The 9672-nt window shown below is 44.3% G+C and overlaps 1 long non-coding RNA gene across 1 annotated transcript; it reads left to right on the forward strand.

Annotated features, from left to right (window-relative positions):
- Nucleotides 1-83: 83 nt before the first annotated feature.
- Nucleotides 84-9397, forward strand: LOC131519565 (uncharacterized). The gene is made up of 3 exons (XR_009265695.1): nt 84-583; nt 3919-4092; nt 6762-9397. It is a non-coding gene; the product is annotated as an uncharacterized LOC131519565 (long non-coding RNA).
- The last annotated feature ends 275 nt before the right edge of the window (nt 9398-9672 follow it).

The raw sequence follows: 9672 nt of genomic DNA on the forward strand, positions 1-9672 counted from the left end.
TAGGTCCAACAGATCTGGGCAGAGTCCAAGACCCCCTCATCCCATGTGACCCAATGTGCCACATAGACAAGTCTCACCATGATGAAAAGAGCTGTCGTCTCTCCAAGCCTCCGGAGCGCACCTAAGCCCAGCTCCAGCCCAGGGAGCTCCCAGAATCCTCGCCTCTGGAGACAAAGCTGCTCCTTCCCAGGGGGCTTTGTGACCTCACCTTGCAGAGTTCTGACAGGGGCCGGAAGGGGCTGTTCTGTCAGCCCAGGTGGGAGAGTGGAGGTCCCTGGCCTGGAATGGGCCTTGAAGGAAAGAGGAGGAGAGGGAAGGAAGGATCCTTCAGGTGGGGGAAATGTGCAGAGCCAAGGAGTTTGGGCTTATGGGGTGAGAAATGGGGAGCCACAGAAGGTGCTTGAGCAGACCACCACCCTGGTGTGCGACGCAGTTTAGGAAGGCCCGTCTGGAAGCAGAGGGAAGGCAGACAGGAGGGAAAGAGACTGGAGCTGGGGTTCCAGTGCCAAGACTAGGTAGGCATCCGGGACAGGATGGAGCCTCTAAACTGCAGGAGGAACCAGGGACCAGACAGCACACGCTGGTCAGCATTTTCTTTCTGTTTTATAAACTTCTCATACGTGCAAAAGAATGTGTGCATATAACCTACATTTAATGATTTAAATGGCAACAGTAATAAAAACAGATCCTTGTGTACCCACCAGTACCTTCGAAGCCCCACACGTGGGACCCTTCCTGATCATAGCATCCTCGGTCCCTGACCCTATCCCATCACCAAAGTAACCACTCTCCTGGGGTTTGTAGTGAGCTTTCCTTTGCTTTTCTTTAGCCTCCGGTGTGCATGAGTCCTTCAGCATTTGTTCAGTTTTGCCTAACATTAAGCTTTACAAAAATAGGATTATGTTGTTTTTATGACTTGCTTTTCCCTCCCCGACATTCTGTATGTGAGCTTTTGATGCGTACAGCTTAGTTCATTTGTCACTGCTGCGTAGTATCCCAGTGTGTGATTCTGTCTCCATTCCCCTGCGGGTATACATCTGTGCACCTTTGTTTTTGTGCTAACAAACAATGCCGGTGTGAACCTGTAGGTACGTTTCTGCTGTCGTACTTTGGCAAGAGGATGTTTGGGCTACTGGCAGTCAAACTATTGTCTAACCACAGCTCAAAATAAGAAACGGATTTTATATCGTGAATCCGTACCTACCTACATGCTCACGCACCTAAATGGAAATAAGTTTCATGAAGAATTGCTCACTCCTACTATGCGCGATGCGTTCTGACTCTCGAACCACTCACCTGCACACGTTCTTTCACTTTGTATGGCTTTATGTTTTATCTTTAGGTTTTCAACAGGACCTTATGTTGAGACTTCATTTCTTATAAATAGTGTGTTGATTTTATTATGTATTTAATATAATGAAAATGAAATACCCATGAAGCCACTTATAGGCACAAGAACCAAACGTCCCTAATAATTTACACATGCCTACACACTGCCTCCCCAGCCTGTTTCTGCTTCTTGATCTGGGGTGGGGGGGGGGCACTTCCTTGAATTTCTCATCATTCCCTTGTTTTCTTTTCTTCTAGTTTGATTACATGCATGCATGTACCTGTAAACATTATTATTATTTTTAGTTTTTCTTGTTTGGTTGGGTTTGGGGTTTTGGGTTTTTTAAGTATATCACTTACAAAAGGACTTGCTTTTTTTTTTTCTAATGTTGTAGAACTAAGGGTCCTTCACTAGGATTCATAGTATTCTATTACGTGAATACACGACACTTTATATAACTCTATTATCGTTTTGTTCTGTCTTCTCTTACAAAGTTGGTGCTACGAACATTTTTCTAAATATCCCCAATGGATGTGTGTGAGGATTTTTCTGTGATACACATCTAGGACTGGTATTTCTGAATCAAATAGTGAATATTACAACACAAAAGTTATTTGCCAAAGTCATATAATAAAGACTTATACTTTGATCAGCAATACATAAAAGATTCGTATCTTCTCTGGCGCATCTAATTTTCAATAATGAAATGATATAATCAGTCTTATTTTTGATCTTACTTTGCATTTTCGTGGTTCCTATTGAGGCTGAATATCTCTTTAAGTGTTTATTACCTGTATGGATTTCCTTTTGCCCATGTTTTTGTTGTTGGGTTGTTTGCTTTATTCTTACTAGATGCTAAGTGTTTTTTATATTTCTATATAAATTTATACTTCTAGATATTATACTTTGTCACTTATATGTATCACATATATCACCTTCAAATTTATGGCTTGTCTTTTCACTTTGTGAATATTTTGATAAATAAAAGTTCTTAATTTTAGTGTCTAATTTACCCATCTTTTCTTTCAGATTAAGCATTCATCATGCCTTGCATAAAAATCCTTATTTATACCAACGTCAGAAAGAGAGGGACGCCTGGGTGGCTCAGTCATTTGAGCATCCAACTCTTGATTTCAGCTCAGGTCATGATCCCAGGGTCGTGGGATTAAGCCCTGCATCGGGCCCTACACTCAAGCACGGAGCCTGCTTGGGATTCTCTCTCTTTCTCCCTCCACCCCTCTCCCCTGCTAGAGCTTGCCCACACACACTCTCTGTCTCTCTAAATAAATAAAAAAAAGAAAGACATTCACTAATGTTTTCTTCTAAAGATTTTAAAGTTTTGCATTTGAAATTTATAATTATAGTTTGCTTGGAATTGATTTTGTGTATAATAGAAGGCAAGAATCCAGTTTCGTTTTTTTTCCATGTGGATAACCAATGCCATAGTCCCTTCTTTACTACTGATCTGCAATATCACTACTGTGGCATATCAAAGATACAGATCTAGCTATATATATAACTTCATATATTACATATAACTTTAGTTATATATTTATATATAGTTACTATATTTATATAATATTTACATACAAGAATAGACAAACTGATCAATGAAACAAACTAGAGAACCCCTAAATTGACATATATTATGTACATTACACATAACACATATATATGTTGTTAATATATTCATGTTTTATATAAAGTATATTGTATTACATATTATAATAAAAATATTATGCATAAAACACATCTAATGTGTATATAATATATATGTATAATATATATGTTATTATATATATTGTTACTATATATATATATATATATATATATATATAATATACGTCAATTTAGGGGCTCTCTAGTTTGTTTCATTGGTCAATTTGTCTCTTCTTAAGTGGATATTACACTGAATTAATAGCTTTATAACTACCTCTGAAAGGGCAAATACCCATTCAAATGCTCTTTTTTAACCCACGTATTCTTTTTTTTTAATTTTTACTTATTTTTGAGAGAGAGAGAGACACACAGCATGAGTGGAGGAGGGGCAGAGAGAGAGGGGGAGACACAGAATCTGAAGCAGGCTCCAGGCTCCGAGCTGTCAGCATAGAGCCCAATACGGGGCTCAAACCCACAAACAATGAGATCGTGACCTGAGCCAAAGTCCGAGGCTCAACTGACTGAGCCACCTACACTCCCCCCACCCCCCGCCGTGTATTCTTATATAGCGCCTTGACTATTCTTGATTGTTATTCTTCACCATAAATTTTAGAATCAACTTGTTAAGACTTATGTAAATCCTTATTTGGAATTTGATCATAGTTGCATTGACTCTGTATATCAGTTCAAGGAGAATTAATATCGTTATGATAATAAAACTTCCCATCTATGAATCTGACATAACTCTTCATTTAGTTAGAGCTGCTTTGTTATCTTGCATTTCACATAATGTTTATATTTCTGTAGGTATAGGTTTCTCCCATATGTATTAGACTGGGTTTTTAAGTCATTATTTTATTAATTTTATTAAGATAAAATATACCTACAATAAAATGCACACATGCAAGCAGTTCAACAGGTTTTGGCAGATGCATCAGATGCGTGCCCCACTTAACCACCACTGAATGAAGATACGGAACATTTGCATCATCTCAGAAAGTTCCCTCATGCTCCTCTGCAGTCCAACTCCCAGACCAGCACTGATCTAATTTCTGTAGATTAGTATTGCCACTTTTGGAATTTCATATGAATAGAAGCATTCGGTATGTGCTTTTTTGTGTCTGATTTTTTCACTCAGCATGGTTTTTTAAATCTTTTTAAATGTATTTATTTATTTTGAGCAAGAGAGCAATGTCGGGGGGGGTGGGGTGTGCAGAGAGAGAGGGGAAAGAGAGAATCCCAAGCAGACTCTGCACTGTCAGTGCAGAGCCTGATGCGGGGCTCGAACGTGCGGGGCAAGATCATGACCTGAGCTGAAATCAAGAGTCAGACGCTTAACCAACTGTGCCCCCCAGGGGCCCCTTCACTCAGCATGTTTTTAAGGCTCATCCATGTCATTTTATGAATCAGGAGTTCATTCCTTTGTGTTGTTAGGTGATATTCTGTTGTATAATTATAACTCAGTTTGTCCATTCACCTGTTGAAAACATTTGGGCTGTTTCCAGTTGGGGGCTTTAATAAATAAAGGTCATATGAAAGTCATGTACCAGTCTCTACTTCAACCTGCTTTTCATTTCTTTTGAATAAATATCCAAAAGTGCACTTGCTTTGTCACTTGGTAGCGTATGTTCAGCTTGATAAGAAATTGCCAAACTGTTTTCCAAGGTGACTAGACCATTTTACGCTCCATGAAAGCTCCAGCCACTCCCCGCTTTGAATCGTCAGTCTCTTGAATGTTAGCCTTCCAGTGGGTGTTGAGTTTTTCCCAGAGTAGGTTTCCCTGATGACTAATAATGATCAGCAAGTTCCCATGTGCTTCTTGGCCCTTAATACATCTTCTTTTGTAAAGGGCCGATTGAAGTCTTTCACCCATTTTAACTGAATTGTTTGTCTTCTTGTCATTGAAGGATTAGTTCTTTCCAGGAACATTTAATGTAATTATATATGATTGGATGTGAGTCAGCCATCTTGTTCTTTGTTTCTCATTTGTCTCACGTGGGGTTTTTGTTGTTGTTGTTGTTCCTCTGTTGTTCCTTTCTGCTTTCTTTGGAATCCATCAAATAACTTTTAAATATTTGATATCATTTATCCTGTCGAAGTCTTTTGGTTTACTTTATCATAGTAAATGTTTGTTTTTAGTGATTGTTCTAGAGCTAATGCTATACATACTCCCTTAGTTATCAAAGTCTATTTGGAGTTAATACTGTGTTGCTCCCCACTTGGCAACCGACAAGTGCACACATGACAAACAGTGCAATTCAGTGACCCACCTCCCCATCGTCTGTGTCACTTGCCAGATCTTTTGCTTCTACAGACGTTACAAGCAATATCACTATTTTAGCCTTAAGCAGCCAGTATTCTTGGGCACCACAAGCGTTCTTGGCTCTGTAAACTGATGTTTTTCACCAAATATGGGAGAGTACTCTTTCAAACACTTTTCCACGTCACTCTCACTCTTCTCCTTCTGGAACCCCAAGCCTACATATGCTAGATGATTCTAGGTCTCTGAGGCTCTGTTACTTTTTCTTCAATATTTTCTCACTGTTGTTTGGATTGGAAAACTTCTACTCCTGTCTTCAAGACACCAACCCTACCCTCTGACATCGTCAGTCTTTGGCCAAGCCCCTTCGTTGAATTTTTCACTTCCATTCCCACACTTTTAGATCCAAGAATTTCTCGTTTTGTTCTTCTTGACAATTTTCCATACCGTCTTGCTAGCTCAATGATACATTAAAATGTAGTTTTAAGTGTATTTTCCACAAGTTTAGGTGACTAATGGCAGAAGGATGTTTCAGAGTTCCTAGTCTGACATTTTGCAAGAAAAGAAGGTCCTGGTCGCATTTTTCAACGGAAAAAAATAGACAGGATTCTGTGACTCGTTGGGTGGGGAAAATAGGTATGAAAGAGTTTTAAGCTGGAGATATTAGGAGGAGCTGGCAGAAAGAGGGAAAGCTGATGGAGGGGCATCAGTTCAGGGGGAACTGACAAACTGATTTTAAGGCATTTTGAATTCCAAATATCAGGGCAATATTCAAGTGAAGATGCCCTGTGGGAAACTGGAAACCTTAGAGATGAATTCATTTATCCTTTTGACATGGCTGAGTGCCTGCTACGAGCCAACACTGGGCCAGAAGCTTCCTGGCACTGAAGCACTCCCTCAGGGAGCCCAGAGCCATCAGAACACCCCTCCTCAATGTCCTCAGCCTTGACACTCAATCAAATAAATAGCTGGCCTGGCCTTGGCAGCCCCCACCACATTGAATGCCTTCCCCCACCCAGAGATCCCACCCACCCTTCCTAGGACTGAAATAATGGACAGAAAGATCAAAAGCATGACAGGAACTATGTGACTTTATCTTAAGCACCGACAGCAAGGAGGGAAGGAAGATTCAAGAAAGGAAGGGAAGAGCAAGAGTTCAGGGAAGGGCAAGGTTAAGGGGTGGGGGCTGAGAGACGGTCCCCTTCATGGGTCAGACAGCCCAGAATCGTCCAACAGAATATATTCCTGTGCCTCTCCTCCCAATACCCTTTCTCAGCCTCAGGGAGGCAGGAGACAAGGAGGGAGAGTCCCACACAACAAGAAATGAGAAGTGGACAGCAGGGAAGATGGGCCAGAGTGAGATCAAAGGGTTACACCCCACCACCAGGGCCAGGCTGGAGAGAGAGCCAGCTGGGAACCTCGGGAGGACGAGAGTGCCAGAGGCTCGGTGTTTCATCAAACCCTGCCAGCTTCGCACTTCTTAACCTGCTGCCACAAACTTCCATCCTACAGGATCTGATGCCACAGAAATGGGTGACTGAGACATCCCCCACATACAACTCCGCCTGAGAGCGGCTGACACCTGCCCAGGGACAATAACAAGTCAGAACCTTCGGCAGTGTGGGGACCAGAACTCCCGCCCTACCAGCCAAGAGCACCCAGATGGCTGAGATAGTTCTTGCTTATTCACATCTCCAAGGATAAAGAAAGCCTACCTGAGCCTCCCTGTGGCCTATCCCTGCCTTTACTGGAAGGGAGTCCATCTGGTGGTTTAATCTCAATCCCTTCTTAATCTAGTCTTCCGTCACTGACTTCAGGAAGACCTCCCTGGGGACAACCAAGCTGATGAAACACCTGTTTTAGTCCAGAGAGGTATTTGACATCTTGAACGTGGAGACATGTGCTTGGACAAGGAGAAAATGAGAGCCTCCCAACAATGGGAAAGTAGGACTTCCACTCCGATGGGTATGGCATGAGGAGTTATTCCCCTCGTGACCCAAGGTCAGTGTTAGGACTGGGCACTAGCTCCCGACAGTGGTCCCAGAAGTAATGTGGTCACCAGCTCTGAACCCAGTCACCAAAGGAATCACTCAAGTTTTCCCAGGTCAGAAAAGAAGATCTGGGGTACAGACCCCCCAAAGGCTCAGCATCTCCCCAACCCGGTTCCAAAAGAACATAAGGGTCAGGCTCTTCCAGACTCCTCTGGGAAGTGGGACCCACCAAATGCAGCAGGACACAGAGATCCCTCCACCTGCCCAGGAGTCCAGCTCCGGGCTGCCTCCCCACCCACACTGACGGGCTACATGATCATGAACAATCCAGTCTCCCCGAATCTTTCTATTTGCCCTTTCAGTGTGAGGCCTCCTTTTACCCTGCCTTCTAACCAACAGTGTTCTGGAACCAGTTCACAGAGCCTGTTTGACACATTTCTAGCCAACCCTAAATGCAGTCACAGCCGGCCATGCCGGAAGATTTTACACCACCGAAACTGGCAAACCCTGTAAATGGGACTTTTGTTTCCTTCCGAGAGCTGGTTGTTAAACATTTACCTGCAAGCAATTGCCCCTAACTAAATTATACAAGAGGCGTATTGGAAATTAGGCAGTAGACCTCAGCTAAAAGTATTCTCCTTGGCCTCCCCTCAGGGCAGGGAGGGTCCCTCCAGCTTGGTGTTCTGGGGGCCAGGAGAGAACAAAGTGGGTTATGGTCCTGGGTGTCTCGGTCCATTTCCTGGATGTACCAGTCTCTCCCCTCCCCCAGCTGGGAACACCCCAAGAACAGGCCTCTCCTTTTCATTAACAGAGTCCCCCTGAGGGACCACAACCAGGGACATTTGTCATGCAAACGAGCTGGATCATGAATAGTGAAATCCATTTGGGGCACTCACTGCCCCAAATGTGATGGGGGGCGGGAAGGGGGGGGCAGATGACCCACACCTGAAACTTGGCATTTCAACCTCATTAGTCGGCCTCTGGATCACGCGGTCTGCGCAGTAATCTCCTCCATGGCAGGGTCTCCCCACGCCACATCACCATGACTTTCATCTCCCCATGTTAAAGAGAAGCAGAGATTCTCCTGAGGCTCAGGATGGGGTGTCCCAGCAATTCAGACACCACAGATGGTTGGAGGTTGTACAGGGCTCAGCCCGTGCAACCATACATGTTAGTCCTGCCCAGCCACTAAAACCTCAGAGCTGTGTGCCCTTCTGTTACCATCTCTAGGGATCAGAATCCCCAGACAAAAGAGGCTTTGTTAATATATGCCTGGCATCCTTCCCACTGCCATGTCTAGGAGGCAGGTGTCCTATGCCCCTCACCTTGCTGCAGCACCAGGACTCAGCCCCAGCCCGGCTGTATCTAGCAATGTCATCAGAGTTAGCCTAGATCTCAGTCACAGTGCAGCCCATGTTCAGGTCCCATGTCACAGTGCAGCCCATGTTCAGGCTGTTATCCAGTTTGGTGATGACTGAGGTGTCTGAGATACGGGCTTCGGTGACTCTCATTTCCTGTGGGGCCGACAGCCATTCATATCACCTGTACCATCGAGAGCCAGGTAGAACAGAGCTCACATTCCCCCTTCCCACACACACACACACACACACACACACACAGAGCCATTTCAAAGCCTTCATGCCTGCAGACCCCTCTGTCTGCTTCCTCTGTTCAAAGTCTGGCCTGGGACAGAGTGAAGACAGATGACTAATGTCCTCCCTGCCAGTGCCCACCTCCCCCCATACGGTGTTCTGGAAGCTGATCTCCTCCACTAGGCCGTCAGCATTGGCCTCCTGGTCTCCCTTGCACACGTAGGCACAATTAAGCTCCTGGAAACAATGCACAGGCAGTTCCTAGTTGTTGCAGAGATTTTCCAGGGGACTCTACCTCCCCCAGGCCAACCCTGGAAAATTTCCAATCCCATTTCCAGTCCTACAGAGCCGGTCATGGGCACAGATCCTGAAGTCAAGAGTTGGGGAACTAAGCTCTCCCTCTCACTCTAGCAAAACGTAGTATGTGACTTTGGGGAATTCTTTTATCTCGCTGGGCCTCTCTGTAAAGGAAGATCCAGAGAATCTCTGCCCTGTGGGTCTCCCGGGGTATAAGGAAGAAAATGCTTTTCCATGGGTAGAAATAAAATATGAGCTTATTAACTGACGGATGGAGTACTGGATGCCCCTGAGGGCTGCTGCACGCAAACCCACTCACCGGCTTGATTCTGACAAGCTCATTCTCTGCAGTGGTCCCCAAAGTGACCTCCTCTTCCTACCTCCACAGGGAAAGGGGTTTGGATCAAGAGAAATTATCAGAGATTTGGCTAGTAGTGGAAGGAAGCAGAGAGGACCCCAACATGACCTATCACCTCCCCGCCCCCAGGATGTCTGAAATATCCCTCTGACCCACATTTCTGATAGTACTTAACTTAAACGAGC

Source organism: Neofelis nebulosa, chromosome 8 (assembly GCF_028018385.1).
Source record: "Neofelis nebulosa isolate mNeoNeb1 chromosome 8, mNeoNeb1.pri, whole genome shotgun sequence".
Taxonomy (NCBI): Eukaryota; Metazoa; Chordata; class Mammalia; order Carnivora; family Felidae; genus Neofelis; species Neofelis nebulosa.